The sequence below is a fragment of the Cloeon dipterum genome, chromosome 4 (genome assembly GCF_949628265.1).
Source record: "Cloeon dipterum chromosome 4, ieCloDipt1.1, whole genome shotgun sequence".
NCBI classification, from domain to species: Eukaryota; Metazoa; Arthropoda; class Insecta; order Ephemeroptera; family Baetidae; genus Cloeon; species Cloeon dipterum.
Window position 1 is genome coordinate 16,861,272 of NC_088789.1, and position 17,982 is coordinate 16,879,253.

The 17,982-nt window shown below is 42.6% G+C and overlaps 1 long non-coding RNA gene across 1 annotated transcript in view; it reads right to left on the reverse strand.

The window, feature by feature from the left end:
- LOC135944102 (uncharacterized) overlaps positions 1–17,982 on the reverse strand; it is a 64,542-nt gene that overhangs the window by 20,749 nt on the left and 25,811 nt on the right. The window contains exon 3 of the long non-coding RNA XR_010575278.1: positions 1,955–2,002. This is a non-coding gene — a long non-coding RNA (uncharacterized LOC135944102). The remainder of the gene's footprint in view (positions 1–1,954; positions 2,003–17,982) is intronic.

Consider the following 17,982-nt stretch of genomic DNA (forward strand, 5'->3'; position numbering starts at 1 on the left):
CCTTTTAAAACTCTCATGCCCAGCACATCCCATGGGCTATGAGCTCACCGGGTCCCAATAACACCGCCGAGCGGATAACATGGGGCCCCAGCGGCCGCAGAGGAGCTTGGGCCCAATGTGGCCATCTTTTCGCCTCCCCGCACCGAGTTCTTTGATTGAAACGCAAAAGACATTTGTCCATAAAGCCGCTGGAAAGGGTGCAAAAACCAGCAAGTGGCGAGTCGGCAGCCCGTTGAGCTATATATTTTGAGCATTTCAAGTCACTTATTTTAACTAAACATCATCTTTTGCCATTCTCTCTTGATATTAGGCAGCCGTGTGTGTTCAGGAGTCTTTTAAGTGTAATTGTCAATTTTACCGACTTTATTTCTCCATCCTGAATTTTACATATGTTGTTAGGGGTGTTTCATAGTGTGTAACCTGAAATTTTGAGCAAAAAATTCGGGGGCTTTTGTTGGGAAATCGCGATTTTCGAAAACGGAAAATTTCAGATAGTAAATCCGAAATATCAAGGTATCTTCGGTCCAGATTGGAATTTCGATATAGTTTTTTCACTTCCACACGTAACTTTTTCAGTAGAACAAATTTTCCATTGGTCAAAAATTTATAGGTCAAAGGTCAAGGTCACAAATTCGCGTGCAAAATGTTCAATTAAAAATATCGCAAAATACGCCCCCTCGGATTTTTTTCATGAAAACGTAAAAAATGTAGCCCTGAATTTGTAGAATCGAATGGTGAAGAGAAATCGATGGAGACTCTGATAGATCGCGAAATATTTTGAATTTAAGGATTCGTGTCGGGCGTCCGGCACGACGACAATATCATCCGGCGATTTTACTTTCGTAATTTACGTCGGAATTTGATATGTAACCCACATGTTATGCATATGATTACCTAGAAGAATAAACGAGCTTTCTAGTGGTGTGCTTAAATTTTGTTTTGGTTTCAAACTTTTCAAGTAATAGCGGCGCGCGAAAATAAAATATAAATATTTCAAATTTTGATATTTTTGTAAATCTCAAATCTCGGGTTCTAACCATCAGAATTGCAAAAACTACCCACCGTTGGACTCGTCTCGACCTTCCCTGACCAGCTGAAAGGTTTAGGGGTGTTTACCCTCCACCCCTAACTGTAAGACGCTACATTTTTTTGTTTTTTTCTAGGGGGTTGAAGTTTAGCAATTTAGGTTTGAATAGTATCATTATTAATTTAACATGTAATCTATTATATCGCGTTGGTTGTTCACAAGAAAGGATAAAAAATATAAGTCAACGAAGGAAACAAATTTCTGCAAATTTGATATGGAGTCCCACATGACATTTTCCGCGAAGCAAATTAAACCTGGCAGCTGCGAAAGCACTTTTTGCAGAAAAGTGGATCAAGTAAACATGTGCGTGAGATGCAATGTATTATGTTGGCGAACGGCGCTCGGATATGTGTGGTACATGCGTGTGAGTGTGCTCTGGAGAGAGAAACCCGATCAGGATGAATAAGAAAGGGTTTCTCTCAATTAATTTCAGCCCGACGACGGTGACACAAAACAGAGGCCGTTGAGAATAAGGAGGGCATTGTTTGAAACTGATAAGTTGAAGGCTGGCTGTGCCGTGCAGGCGACATCAATAAGAACCAACTAATGGCATGGCCTTCTGGCTCTTTTATCACACGCTGCGATTTACCAACAACCAACAGAGTCGGTTGTTGCAGCGAAAAGTGTGTGTGCTTGTGTGTGCCATGCGAGCGAGAGCGAACGAGAGCAGAGAAAGGGATCTGCATTTGTGCTAGGTTCGCAGACGTCAAAGGCACGCTCGGCCCCTCAGAGTGACGAGGAATATATGGATCTTGCTTGTTGTTGTGTTAAAAGAGAAAGAAAAGCCATGCAAGACCAAGCCAAGGACAAAGAGCCAAACTTTACAGAATTATAAGCTGGTTCCAAACTTGAAATCTCTGAACTTACCCTGTGACGAGGAGTTGGAAATTAAATCAGCCAGTAAATTCGCTGCTCCTGCAAACAAAGTAGACGGGGAATTTATGACGGGACTATATCTTTCTAATCGTATTTCACGTGTCGTAAAAATTTGCGTTTTAGCACCTCATAAAGTAGACCGCTTGAGAGCACTCGAAAGGCGTTGTGAAGGGGCAGCATGGTGTTGAAATCGCCAGCCAGCGTGTTTTGTGCTCGCCCTTTTATTGGCGGACACTGCCGGCCAACCATCCCCTACGTGCCGTGCAGCCACGTACCCCCCACATGCGTGCGGCGAGGGCGGTTGGCCGGCCGAGCGGCCCGTCGGCGGAAGCAGCACGTGTGGCCAGGTGCGCGACTGACCTTAATCGCTACTAAATGCTCGGCCGCCGATCTGACCTCTTGGGTCAACGTGCAAGCTGATACAAACCTGTATTACACCCCTTTTCAACACATATCAACGAGGGGATGACACCACTCTCGACAAGGCGGCTCTATAAGGGATAATTTTCGAATTTCGATTTTAGTCGTTGGAAACGTTCCCGAGCCCAAATTGGGATTCTAATTGATTACAAATGGGAATTCGTTTCCATTAAATATTTAGCAGAATTTTTTGGGGCAAACTTTAATGCTATTTGGGCAGAATTTCCCTCTGTTTACTTTGACTCCTCGCCAAAATGAAATATGATCTGTTAAACGCGTGTTGGACAACATTTCGGTCATTCATTGCAGTCTCGTGATTCGGGTCTGCAGTTGATTATGTATTCAGCAGCAGTGCGGCAGCCGCCAGCGTGAACAAGAACAATCGCCGAGACATATATTTCATTTTATTTCACAGAGCGGTGAGCAGGAAACGTGCTGGCTGCTTGCAACGCGTTCACGCACGCAAAATTAACAATTTTTCTCCTTTATGTGTGCGCCGAGAGAGTTTATTTACCGCGTCAGCCGTGTGTTTATGTTTAAAATGTAAACGTTGGGGCAAAATAATTACGCCGAAGAATGCCCGCGAGCGCGGAGACACGACGCGCGCGCCGAGCAGTTTGCTCATTTTAATTAAACGCATATTTATATATCACCAGCCAAGCAGACGCCGACGATTATTACTTAATTTGAAAAGCATCAATTTTCGCGTTAAATCAGCTTCTGCCTGAGTGGCTGCTGTAATGAGACATGGAGTTGCCTGCCGCTGTTTCTTCGCACGCTCTGCTTGCCTTTGAATCCAATTAAAGTCGCTCGCGCGCTCTCGCTCGCTCGCTCTCTCTCTCTCTCTCTCTCTCTCTCTCGCTTACTCGGCGTGCTCTCAATCCTTTCTTTATTTGCAGTCAAACAGCAAAACGCCCCTGCTGCACGCTCAAATTTCAACTTATTTCCATTTTATTGTGGTGCAGATGTGAGTGTGTTCTGCAAGGAGCTGCCACCGCCGCCGCCTGCGCCTGCCTTTCCCCTGAAGCGTACTTGATTTGGCCTCGCGTACGCACACATCCATATTAGCCTCTTTTCATAAATATGCCTGTACACGACGCACCTCTTCTCACTCGAGCGTCGCAGAAAAATCGCTCGTTCGAATTTTAATCACGGAGCACAGACAGCCCGGCTCTAGAACAATGCACGAGGGTGCACGAATAAAAAAACACAGCCGCACCCTAATATTCAAAGTGGAGCGGTCGTGTTTATTGGAAGCAACCAGTCGTTCATTATTTCTCCTCGATTTTTTATAAATAAATCAAAACAGTGACAAATATGATTGCACGCCATATATGGTTTTTAATATTTCAACAGTGCGGTAGCATAATCATATCAATCTGCAATTACAGTGGGCTCATATTTTGATTATTTCTTATTCGCTACATTTTTTTAAAAATTGAATGTGTATGAATATGAAATATTTGATATATTAAATAAGGCATTTTCCATTTTTCATTTTTAAATATACTAGAAAGAACGATATGGTTGACCGATAACATTTAAAACTTCGTCAGGTAAAATCTATCTTAGCCGCACAATTTTGAGGCGGCTGCTGGCTGCCCAACTTCAGCCGAATTTTAAGGCGGCTGACCCCTGAGAGCTATATACATGGACCAAAGGACCAGAGAGCTTTTCGATCTTTCGACTAAAACGGCTGGCGTGACTGCATTTATGGCGCTGATTAGAAAAAGTCACGGCGGCTGAAGGATGATCAAGTTCTCGGAATTTCAAATAAGGTCAGAAATGCCTTTTGGTATACTACACTTTTCAGATTAAAAAATCTGTGTGCTTTAAAAGCTTATAAAATATATATAATTATGGGTACGTGGAAGCCGTGACAGAAATGCGTCGTTTAATAGCTTAAGTCCTTTATTCATGTCTCGTAGTTGAGGTATCAGTAATCAAAATCAAGACTGCGAAATTACATGAATAATCAAAAATCACATTTACAAATAGTAAAAGTATCACATTCGAAATACAAACAATTATTACAACTTACCCCGTAGTTCGGGTCTAATAAGAAATAGTTTTTTATGGAATTTTCTCGGACCAAATCTCATCCTAGCTGGAGAGAGTTCGTTTGCTGTGATTGCTTTGGTGCGAGCCTGATTGTGCAGTGGGGGATAAGGTGCAGTAAGGGTGCTCTGCTTGTCGCACACCTTAATACTGCCACCTGGCGATATAGGTTAAATGCAAAGTAGTTATTCGGACAGTAGTGGCGAGAAGGCGCCACATAATCATTCGAAAAAGGCGTTATTGGTATTGTTATTCGATCGGTGAGAATATAACGACCCAAAATCTAACAGTTTACTTTTTAAACTTTACACAACTGACAAGTGAAATATTATTTTCATTTGAAATTTTTCCAAACTCAAAAAACGAGCTCCGAATTTCGGTCAAATTTCCGTCACTGTCGCTTTTGCTCTGCGCGAGAACAAATAAGGCCAATTTTGATTCTATTAAAGCTTGACAAGCATAATTTGTTTCTCCTTTTTCTCATTTTCACAGCAAAGATTTAATTTTGCGAAATGAAGAATGCGCGCATCTCCCCCGTGCCAGCTCTGTTTTGACAAATTGAAATTTTTATTCGCACCGAAACAGTCGACGCACCGAGCTTATTTGTCTTCATTGCGTTGTTCCTCGAGCGCGAATATTGCTTTCGTCAGCGGCGACGGGCGCGAGACGCCGGCGTGTGTATTTTTTAGCGAATCTTGAACTTTTAATGACGTTAGAGGAAAAGCTGCGCGCGGCGAGTGTGCGTACGCGGCGCGCGCTCAAAAATGTAAAAGGACCGCGACCTCCGACAACGCGGAAGACAAAACTTTTTCGCCTTATTGTCTTCATTTCGGCGCGCGTTCCTCTCTCTCTCTCTTCACTCTCTCTCACTCACTCGCGCGCGCACTCGCCCGCTCTCAGCCGCGCGCGTTTTGTGGCGCGAGAGAATTTTTAATGCGATTACGTCATCAGCGCCTCTTAACGGTGGCGTCAATTAGAGCAAAAAGAAGACGAAGATGTTGGTGGAGGCGACGCCGGGCGCGTTTATATGAAAAAGAGGGAGAAGTTTGCCCAGCTCGCGGCGCGAAAATTGCCTTGTTGCTGCCACAGGCACTTCCGTTCGCGAATTTCGCAGTGTTCCGCCGTCGCTCTCAGTGTTTGCACAAGGTAAAAATGTGTGGATCAAAATTAACTTCCCGTGATTTTAGTTTTAACCTGAAAGAGAGCTGAAGTGCTTGGACAAAACCTGATCACCTGTTGCAAGGAGATCAAACTAATTTTAAATTTTGTTGTTTTTAGTTTTTAGAACACTTAAAATTTTAGAAAAGTTTAATACGCGCACTCATTCTCGATTTTGGGTACCATCAAAAATTTGAATCTGTTCCAAACATTCATTTTCCTTTTGCAGCTTCATCATGTGGACATATGCTAAGAAAATTTTAATGCCAGAAATTAATTTTTGGTTGTGACCAATTATGTGATTAAATTACAGTTCCCATTACTTATGTTCTGAATTTGAAAATCATTGTACTAATAAAATATAACGATTAACATTGTGGCTAACGCATCTTAAAAACATTTTTTTCTGTTACATATATAAAACAAGACGGCAAATAGTTGGCCAAAGCTATGGGGTGTCGAGAAACGCAGGTGGTATTTGTGCATGATTTTTACTTTTATTTTGATTATAACACAGATTGTGAGCAAGTAGGATTTGCCCTAATTGGTTAAGAAATTCTTGCAATGATTAAACGATCTTTCTGTATATCAAGCAAATTGCATTTCGCGTTTATGGTTTGGTGGAGTGTGTCGGTTGCATCGCATGAAATAGGTCAAATAGCTCTCTAGGAAATGCAAATACCGACGAAAATTAATGCACATAGAGTGGAGAATGCAAAGAATCCAAAACTTTTAATTGCACGCAATCATTTAGAGCCGGCGCGGAGGAATTCCTAGCGCTATTACAGCAGCTCTCATTCATTTTCGTTCTTCCCGAGAGCGAGCAGCCAGCGAGACTGGAGATCTTCATTGTCTGCGCGCGCGGACGGACTCACGTGCACGTGTAAAGCAGCGTATAGTTCGCGCCGGCGTTAAATTGTTGGTTCTCAGCCACAGGCGAGACTTTGGTTCTCATTTAACTCAAATCGGAGGCTCTTATTGCCAAGTTAGTTTGTCAGTTACTTCTTCTTCGCGCGAACCCTGCTTTAAATGACAATGCGAGAGAGAGAGAGAGAGAGAGAGAGAGAGAGAGAGAGAGAGAGAGAGAGAGGCTGGCTGGTTGGCACCCATACATAACTAAACTGCCGGCGCTGCAACACGCAAGCAAACCGGCAGCATGAAATTCTATTATATTCCGGGTCCGCTCGTTCTCCTCTCTGGTCGGTAGTTAACCAACTTTGGAATAAATAGCCCCTAAGACCATTGAAACAATGCTCGGGGACGTCACTCGCACTGACTGCCTATAAATAAAGAGAGCAGGCCTGTGCCTGGCTGGCTGCTCTGGTCTGGCTGCTCGCTGCCGGGCCTTGCTCGCTCATTCTCTCCTCTCTTTTCCACGCTGCGCCATTGAATATTAAAATGGTGGACCGGATAATGTGTTTGAATGGATCGTTAAAACGGGCCGCAGCTTTAAATTGGCAAGAAGTGCTTGCTGCCGGCGAACTTGAGTTGCCGCGTGAGCCCAACTTCTTCAAACTCCAGACCGGTGCAGGCAACCGGCAGGTCTGCTTGTTTCTGCGGGTTGCATAAGTCGTATTTCGTAATCAGTGCCGTGCAAAATCTCGTTCTATTTAGGATTTAGAGAATTCTTGCATATTGACTGATTTGTTTCGATTGACTTTTCTATTTTTTTGCCACTTTTGAGATGGGAGACCTCCTGATATAGTGAACAACTCGCGAAAACTGCGTGTCCCAACAACATTGCGGGTGAATTATTGCATTGGCACGAGGGCCTCATTGGAGGAAGCTCAGTCCAGGAAAGGACCTGCTCATATTATGTTACTGCCCTCGCAACGGGGTCTTTTATTGAAACGCTAGATATTCTTCCCGTAAATTTAATTCACGCATGCTGGAAAGGTGCGAACCAGCAAGTAGCGAGGGAGTAAAATGTAGGCTCAAATCAGCTCGCATGCGACCGCCAAACATCGCTCTGAGTTTCATATTGCAAGTTCACGCAAGAAAATTGCGAGACAATCGACTATTGGTTATATTGTTCTCACAAAGTAATTTAAAGATTTTTCATTTGCCAGTGGGGATTTTGGATTCGTGTGTAGCCTGATGTAAAAAGAAATGGTTTTTTATTTGTGAAGAGCTTTGAAAAAACGGTCAAATATATATTTCGTCATACATTTCAAAACTGAAATAAAAATAATATGTACTGGTAATTTGCAGGAGCAAGAAAACATCTGATCAATATTGCCAAGTTTTTGCGCTTCAAAAAAATCCACAGTGGTTTTATATCGGGCTCTGTTCTAGCTAATTTTATGAAGTGTTGATCATAGGGCAAAAAACTGCATAACATTTTGATGGCATTTGATTTATTTACGTTTTACCAATTTTAATAGAGTTTTAAATTCTCTCCGAAAATTTTAATTTTTCTTTTGGTCTCAGTTAGCTCAAAATAGCTCAATATCGATTATCAAAACATATATTGTCACCTTTGATCTTGATTAGTTTTACATCGTTGCCACATGAGCACATTTCATTATTTATTTTGATTTTAACTAAAAACATAAATAAAATGTTTTGGGATGTTTGAGTTGTTATTGATAAGAATATTTATGCAGCCACTAATGTGTTTTATTTTTATAGGTCATTATTAAACTAATTACAGAGGTCACTTCCTGTTGAAGAATTTCTTCAATAACTGTTTTCTCAAAAGGTAAATTGTTTTTCACAGTTAATGTTATTTCAGACTGCTATTATTGAGCAAGGAGTTGAATTTCAAGAAAACATCCGGTCATGTTTAATAACACTGCACAGGTGTTGCTCGATAACAAGACTAAAACGTTCAAAATACTACGTCTATTTGTGCGTCATGATTTTATAAAATCTCACATTGTGTTTGTGCAGTTTCTTGAGAATGCGCCCTTCTTACAATTAAATCAATTTTTTGTTTTTCTTTTTTTCTTTAAAGAGACTTATTAATCGCACCCCAGTGAGGATTGTATGTGCATGTATGTGTTTATTGACCTCAAGTTGTATGGCAATGGTGTTCGATCCTTCATCAGCATCTTTTTTCCTCCGTGCTCTCACGCCTCTCTGGCCGGCGTGCATGCAGCAACAAAAGCTGATGGCGCGCGGGGATGCACTTGATCCGCAGCATCAATCACGTATTACTGCACAACAATGTGCTCGAAATAAAAGTGCGGGTTAGTTTTGACACCTCTGGCGTAGAGTGCGCCGCGGCACACAATGCAAAAGCTCCTCGTCGGCCGAGTCCGCACTCCGCATTGTAGCTCTCTCTCTCGCGCGCTCGGCAGCAGCTTCTTCGATTGCACAGGCAGCCGGCTTTTTAATCAATGTGCCCACACAATCCGCTCGAAATGAGGGACGAGAGGGTTGTCACTGCCAACAATGTAGAGACGAAGCAGCAGCAGCAGTAGCGGCGCGGCAGCCAGCGTCGTTGATTTTATTTATCTGCTCGTCTTGTTAAACCAGCGGCAGAGGCACCAGACGCGAATTCTATTGTGCGCGACAGGGAAAAAATTTATTTGCTCCCTCTCGGGTTAAAGACGAACAGCCCTAGCTACTTCAGAGAGGCAGCAGCGCCACCACTGTACACTCTTGTTCTTCTTTTGAGAACATTTTATGGTTTAATCTACAAACCCTTCAAACTTATTATTATTGCATGTTACAAAGGAACTTCTCTTTTTACGGCTGCAATTTTAGAGATTTACAGTAAGTATATATTATAGCAGTCTGAAAATTTAATTAGGTGTTTGGAAAGAATGTCACTGAGTAATTTTTTTATTTAAAAAATGAAAGGTGATACCAAAATACCTAAGCCTAACAGAATTCGTTTATATCTTTAAAAATTCCTCTTTTAATAAAGCATGTTGTCCAAATCTTTATCTTTATTTTACTTAAAAAGTATGTGCGTACAAAACTAACCACCTTTGTTCGCAAAGTTCACTTAAGACGATGGTATCGATAGGAGAGCAAAAAACCATTAACAGCCTGCAGCACCACTTGCTCGCAACTCAAGCAATTTTCGCAAATAATACACATTTGCTACCGACTTCGGGAGCACGGTGTAATGAGGAAAATCGAGTGCTACACCACATCAAAACAGGCGCATGTAATTCCAAGCAGACAAGATAGAGAGCGAGTGAGCAAGCCTCCTAATAATATCAAAACATCATCATAAAACATATTATACACTTGAATGCTGCACAAACTTGGTTGCTTTTGAAGGCGAGAGTAGCGGCAGCGTGCCCTTTGGTCTGCCAACAAAGCCAGGAAGAACGAGAGAGAGAGAGAGAGAGAGAGAGAGAGAGTGAGAGAGAGAGAGAGAGAGAGCCGGGAGCATGGTCGGTTTGGTCCTAATAACTGCAGGGTGGGTCCGCAAAGCTAGCGAGAGCGAGCGAGCGCAAGCATCAAAAGCGGCGGCGGCGGCAGGAGGACAGACCCTTGGTAAACACTTGTTTTAATTGAAGCAGCCCGGTCAGAAAGATGATGATGAGCGAGGCAGGCTGAGCCAGATTCCGGCCCGGCGGACGGCGGTCCATTGGTGCAAACTTTTGGCCTCTCTCTTTGTGCGCCCAACTTCCAACAAACCACATCGCGCGCAGCCAGAACTTACAGGCAGTTTGTACATAAAAGAGTTTTGTGTAGTTCTCTGGACTTTGAGCGGCGCCCCTTTGAATGCTGCGCCAACTCGCAAAAGGTATTGTTAATTGTGTGTATATGTGTGTATGCCTGGCTCTGCGCCTATATTTCGCTTGCTTTCTGCAGCTGCACGCACAAATGCTTTGCGGCCTCTGCCTGCTGCCTCTACAGCCTGACGTAATATGCAATATTCCACTTTGCGTCAATCACCACAGCATCAGTTCATGGAAGAGAGGACAAATTATTCTACAAAATTTCGTATTTTTAAATTGATGAAAACTTTATTTTCTTTCAATAGTTAATATGTGAATTATTTTAATAATTAAAAAATTCTTGTGCAAGAGATATTTATGGTAAATTAAACAAAGTAAGACTAGCACTAGAAATTTCATTTTTAATTATGCCAATCAAATCCTGAGGGTCAAATTAAATTTTAGCGTGTTTATAGGCATATGGTCCGACTCGACTATCTTTTGATTTGCCGACGTTTCAGCAACCTATTCGCTTTTTTACATGTGCGCCTTTTTCAATTTTGTATCATTGGTGATCAGTGAAATAAATAAAAAAAAATATAGACGAGCAGCCGAATAAATTAACTATATAGACACAAAACGTGCCGAAAATCAAAAGGGAAACGTAAAATCCAATACATAAAAAAACACAGCCTTGGGTAAAACACGTGTCACATAAAGTGCTGGTGGCCAATTAGACAGCAATAGCGCAGGTAGCCATAGCAGCCAGCCTTTTCGCTTAATTATGCGTTGTTGACTGTCGGTGTGGAGTTGCAGTCTCGGTCGTAGGCCAGCTCTTCGCCCAATCAGAGAGCCTTCTCTGATTGATCACCATAGCGTTCTATAATGTGGCACTTTTTGCTATTTAGGTTCAGACCTCCAGCGTAACTATTTTCACGTTTCCACCGATTTTTTGCATATCAGGTCGCATTTTCTACCGTGAGATTCAGCTATGCCTACCCTGATTCAAATCTCAGAAATCGATATTGGCTCTGAATTAAAACTGCATATTTGTATTATTGCGTAGCATTATGTATCTAAAAGAGAAAGCATTCAGAAGATACCAACTTTTACAGTGTAGTTACAGTGATAATCTCTCATTATTTTAACCTCAAATATTAGCTATTTTCATCTTTAATATTTTTATAGCTAATATAAAATTGTTAATAAAAATAATCCAGAGTAAAAATATATCTCATAGAATACTTACAAGGTTAAATGTTCATTTCCACTCCGAAAATTGTAGCCAGATGAAAGCTTCAAAGAGAGGGACGCAATCTAAACGATTGCGAGGGGCGATACGGCACTTAATTAAAGGCACAGGTTCAACTGCTTGATTGTTAAATAGAATAATAATTTAAGAAGATGCATAAGAGCAGTGTGTATGTGCCCGTTCAGTCGGGGGCTGGTGAATAAATTCATCTCGTCGTGCTGTAGCCAGCAGGGCAGAGAGCAAGCGAGCGAGCGAGATAGATATTATCGTGCTCATACAAAATTCTATTATGATGCCCCTGCCGCTGCTTATCTGCCGAGCAGAAAGGGTTGAGCGCGAGAGGACCGCGTGCGGTGTCCGCATGAAATAATAACGCGCAGCGCGCAGAGCGAGCGCAGGTTATAAATAGAATGGCGCAGCATCATTTAATATGGCTGACCAGCACAAAAGCGAGAGGGGTGCTGACGACGATGATGATGAAAAATAAATTTTCCTGTTTACCCTCGCTGGCGCGCGCGGGGGTGGACGGGGGCGCATGCGTTTCGCCCTTTCGGCCCACTCTCTCTGTCCGTGCCGCAGCCACTGCAGTTGGAGAGAGAACAACAAAGAGGAAAGGGCCATTGAAGGGACCAAGGCGAAGATGAAAGGGGTGGAGAAGGAGGGTCCACGTCCGCTGATCCTTGTCAAGCTTAAATTAGGAGAGAGAGAGAGAGAGAGAGAGAGACCCGCTTTTTTCAGAAAATATCTTTATACGCGTTACATGAGCTTTTTTACAAACCTCTGGGTTATCTTTTTGAATTTGAGTTTCAAAATTTGATAAAATTCTGTTGCAGGCACACCTGCGATGGCGAAATATATCCTACTAAATTTGTCATTAAAATTTAGGCTTAAGTGTGTTTTATTCATTTCCAGTGATGAAACATATTCATTATTGGGTGTTTCCACAAGAGATTCGATATATATGATCCGAAATATTTTTAATTTTTTAAGAGCACCATCCTGATTGTTTGACGTCTGTTAGGGTGGAATAACAATGTCGAAATATCCAAGTTTGCCGTAAAATTTTAAAGTACTTTTCCAGAAAATCGGGCGGAGAGCTGGAGAAACAGCAGACCTTTTGGCGTTTGCAAAATGAGATTGTGCTCGTATTGATCGAGTCTAATGGTGCTGTTTTACATTGAACTTAGTTCCAAAAGATGCCTATTTAGACAGCACAACTTTTAAATTCAATCAATATCTTTTGAATTTTTGAATGTGAACTGTAATATTTTGAATGTCTTAATAACGGCATTTTGTAAATTATTTTACTTATTATGGAATAAATGCTGCCCAAAGTGTGTAACACGTACAAAAGTTTACAGGAAGGTGAAACTCATTTGGTTTGGAAGATACAGATAGGGTCAAACGTCAAAAGGTTGAAAAAAGTGAACTTTTTAGTTCAGCTAAATGACTGAAAATCAAAATTGTACGATCAATTGATTTTACCCTCAGAACATGCTGGTTTGTTACTCCAGAGGCCAGACAAGACCACAAAAACAGCGAAATCGAACCCAGGCGTCAGGGTGGCCCTCGAGGGATCGATATAATTTTAATTTTTGCATGTGCGTGGCAGGCTAATTAATAACCGACGCCGGCGGGTTCTGTAAGGGTTCGATTTGCAAGATCTGCGCACCGTTAGCAGAGTAGCCAAGTCAAGAGCTTTCAGGAGGAAAGGAAATCATCAGGGTGCTCAGGAACGAGATTTTGGGCACATTAGAGCGTTGAAATATCAGGATTAATACGATTTTAAGGATGGTTCAAACGACTTTAAAATAGCATGATAAATAGTCCAGTGACGATTGGAAAGCTGAGAAAATATTGTCGATTATCCCAAATTCACACAGCCCAATATATCCATCCAGCACAATCGAATAATATTCATTTTTGTTAGAATGTCATAACCGCCTACTTCATCATGATACAGTGTTTTGTCTCGCTGAATAAAGTATTTTGTCTTAAAAATTTAGAAACGAAATCATTTCAGTTGGGAACTTTTGAAACTAAAATCAGCACTGGTTTTAATATATTGATTCAGCCTCTCGCTGTGCTGAGGTGGAGGAGCACGGAAACGCAGGTTGCCTACCAGCCTGAGTCTCGTTGTTATGCAGGTGAATCAATCTATAATACACGGCGACGTATTTTTAATATCGCGGTCCCCCTTCTCGCAAACCAAACTCTCTCCCGCTCTCGTCTCCGCGCGTTTTGCATAAGCCGCCTGTGTTGCCTGGTGATAAAAGAAAAGGGAAAATCTCGCTCAGGTATTAGAGTGCACACAGAGAGTAATATTCAGCCGTGTGTTGTCTCATAACGCTCGAGTTGCCACCGTCGCCGCCGTTCCCCGTTCAAGAACGCGTTCAGTTTTTATAAAATATGCACATCATGTGGTGTGCATGATTGTCGAGCAAATCGCAAGCTTGCTAATTGGTTGTTAACAAGCCAGATAATTAAAATTTAACTCACTCAATATATTTAAATTTATTTAACACAAATTATCTTGAATTTGAAGAATGGCAATTAATTCCTTCGGAGCCCATTAACAAATTTCGTGAAAATTAATTTTCTAAATTATTAACGCTCCTGTGAACCGAGCTGTTAGTGCTGAGGCGAAATTACTTTCCAGTCGGAGAAGTTGAGAGGCCGTTCAATCCTTTCTACGTGCTGCGGCCCAGGTCTCGTGTGGTTTCGCGAATGCGATATAATTATGTCAGGTAGGCAAGAAATTTGACAGTCATTAATCTTCATTCGGGCGAGGCTTGCGTCGCGTCTTATTAAGTCAGTAGTCATGTATGCCCCATCAACTGTGTGCGTGTGTACACGATGCCGTCAGGCGAGAGACGAGAGAGATAGAAGCGAAGGAAGGTGCACTGACAGCGAAAAGCGATATATTCAAGACACGGTCGAAACTTAATCACATCAAGAGTTAAAACGTGAATTTCGCTTCTCCCAAGAAAGCAGTCTGCTAGTTCTAATTAAGATTAGGGGAAATTTGACTATTTTCTATTTTCAATAAAAATTTATTTTTATAATTCTGATCGAGATTTTTATTTACTGTCCAAGTCTCGTCTTACAGAAACAGTAATATCAAAATGTAACAGAAGTCAGCAGGGATCACGTTAAGAGTTCAAGCTTTTCCCGCTACGCAGCACCACCGTTCAAGCAGCCCCTGTTGTGGCAAAAAGCACCCCTTCGCCCACTCTCGCGCGCCGGTCACCCCTGCTGTTTGGCGAGTCGGCGCGCGGAGAGAAAAAAATGGAAAAGCTGCACGTTGGACAGGAAACAGGTTTGGCCATTTTTTATGACAAATGACCGGTGAAATTGAATCGGCCGGCCATGGTGGCGCAGAAAAAGTGGAAAAGCAGCTGAGGGTGATCCTTCACCGCTTCACCGGCCAAACTAGTCTTTTGGTCCGTGTGTATGTGCGGATGGGGTGCGGGACGCGTATTCGATTCGGAAATTTGAGACCACTTCTGCCTCCAGCAGCAATCTTTTGAAGCCTTTCCCGGCCAAACATTTGCTAATTAAATTAATTGATGTACTGCCGCGGCGCGCGCTTTTCGTCTTTTTCGCCACGCTGAAGCGATTGACTAATTAAATAATTAATTAATGCCGCGAACGACGAGTGTCTCTCTCGCTCCGACTGCCGATCAATCCGTCGGGAGAGCGAAAAGTTTTTTCATCCGCGAACAAAAGCCGCCAGCAGCACCGGCTTCGTTCGGCATAATTGGTCAGCAGCCATGCTGCTTTTTTCCGTCTGCTTCTCCCAGTATAATAAAGCAAATGGATTTTTAGTAATTAAAATACACGTGTGTGTATGTCACAGAGCAAAAAGCAGCAGCGCAGCGAGCTAGCGAGAGAATGAGTGGCGCATCGGCTGCCTTTCCTTCGGGGCTGCTGATGTTTTTTCATCCCTCCCGTTTTCTCTCTCTCTCTCTCTCATTCTCCCCTGCAATATGCAAATGAATCTTCAGGGTGGGTGCTACGGTCAGATCCTCCGGGGGGTGGCTGGTTAGAATTTAAGTCGGCGACGGCACAAAAGTTTCTCTTGTGTGTGTGTGTGTGTGCTCGTCGGCGAGGGTCCATTCGCACTCACGGAGTGAGAGAGCGGGCTCGCCGAGAAAATCAATAAGGCCGAGAGTAAAAAGGCCGCTGTGCCGACTAGCCAGCAGGGGTAGTAGCCAATTAAAGCTTGCATTTTAAGCTGCGAGCGGTTCGGACGCGCGGCAGGGGTGGCGGTGGGTTGAGTGAGAGGGCGCCTGCTGCTGCTGCAGCCCGCCGCACAGCCCGCCTTTTTTGCGCCCTCGCAAAAAATATTTATCTGTGTGTAGAGAGGGCCAACTAATGGCCCCGCTCGCCAGCAGCAGTATCAGTCGTCGTCGTCGTCGTGTTGACGAATAAATTACGCACTGGCTATTCATTCATTTTTATTAAATTGCTAATCCGACGCGCAGCCGATAAATCTCTCTCTGTCCGCCTAATGGGTTTCCTTCTCCGCCGGCTGCACTGTTAGATGCTCCGACGACGACGTAGCCTTTGCAATTCTTAACTCCGTGTTTTATTACGTGGATAATAAATTGGTTCATTTCAAACGGAAATTTTCTCTTTTCCTTCATTTTTATGTTGATAAAACTTTGGTTGAAACGCACAACAATAATAATTATTGTTAAACGCGATTTTGTGCCACTGGCTGTTTACGATTTTAGACAAATAATTAGTGCAGCCAATGGCCGTAGAAACGTCAGCAAAGATTTTTTATTTTAAAAAGTCGATAATTGCGTTTGTCATTGATTGGCCGAACCAATTTGGGTTTGAGCACATCAAATGAAATAATTTCGGGGGCTGAATGCACAGCAGCAGTATTGAGTCTTATTAAATCACAGCGGATGTACACTACAATCTAAGGTAACTGCTGGTGCCATCTATTGGCGGCTTCGAACGCCAAGGGCTTTTCGCTAATGGAGAATCACTATAGTTGAAACTTTACCGTATAAAACTTGATTATTTTATATCATTCTCTCGTTGAGTCACCCATTTTTCCATTTTGTTTCTCGCGCGACTGCGGCTTACTGGCGACCATTTGGAGTATTAATTTTAATTGCACGGGGTGACTCTCACTACAACACGTGGTTATTTTCATTTCAAACCTCAGCACCATGCCGGCTCTTTCGTATGTCGCTCTCTCTCCAAATTGTTTCGAAATCCGCGACGAGTGCTGATGAGTCTTTCCTTCGAGTGCAAACTTAACGAGCGCACTCAATGGGGGCGGCGTCTCGTTGGGTGTAACGAGACTTGCATCATGCCAAGGTCACGTTTGCAAATTACAAAGGTACTAGAGATGGTGCTGGCCCTCTTTGAGCGCCGCTCGCCCCGAGCCTTAGCAAGCCGTGCTCAACAGCAGGTCTATCTGTCCCTTCCTTCCTAAGCACCTCTCTATTGCCCAAATAACCCAAGGCTCTAAAGTCCTTCTCCGTGCTCGGCAAAGTCCTGCAGCTCCCCCTTTTAATGCTGCTCCCTCGCCCAGCGAGAGAGCAGAACAGATCTCTCTCGTTCCTGTCACTCCAGTGCGCCGCTCACTAATCCCAAAATCACGAGAAAGCTGGAATTCCTCGGATACTAAAAATTCCAAACATTAAAATTAATATCCAGACAACACTCTGTCACCGGCTGCATAATTCCTTTTGAAATTTGCTTAAGTCACGGACAGACGCGCGTTTTACGGAGCTTTGCATTTTGATGTGACGCACATGTTGCATTTTACGCAATAATATTGCCGTATTGGCAGCAGCAGTCGTTTCAATTTCCGTCTGAATGCTTCCCCAAGGAGCAGCCAGGAAACTTGTTATAAGCCAATATTGCGCTCCGGCATGCCAAAGGTCTCGGCCCTCTTGCACCGCGGAGGAAAAAACGCCGCCGTGCGTATGCCGTGGCGGCGGCCGTCATCACATTCTTCGTGATATATTCTAACAACACAACTGCGACTGCCAGTAGCCATTACTTTTTCGGTTTGACTTTCCGGTGAAAGGGAATAAAACGAAAAGAGATGTTCCACGTTAGAAAGAAAAAGAAGGTGAGGTTCATATAAGAAAAGTGCCAGCTACATTTGAATAAAATCCACTCTGGCAATTTTTTTTTTAATTTCCTCCTCGTCGCTATTTATATTTAAAACGACTCTTATTTTTACTTTTTGTCTGAAGTCAAGTAATATCAATAACTAATTCTAAAGTAAAGTCGGTTTAAATTAAATTAAATTTTTCAAACATTATACGTTATTAACTGAATGCTAAAATAACCGTAAATAGATCACTTATCAATCTCTTGTTATGATTAAGCCACACTTTTAAGATTATGTTTGATTTTATATCGAAGAAAGCATAAAAAAATGCAAAAATTTGAATCACATTTAAATGAAGTGAAACAAATAAATTTGCATACATCATGCTAGAACCCTTTTTGAAAAACTAAATATATTTGCT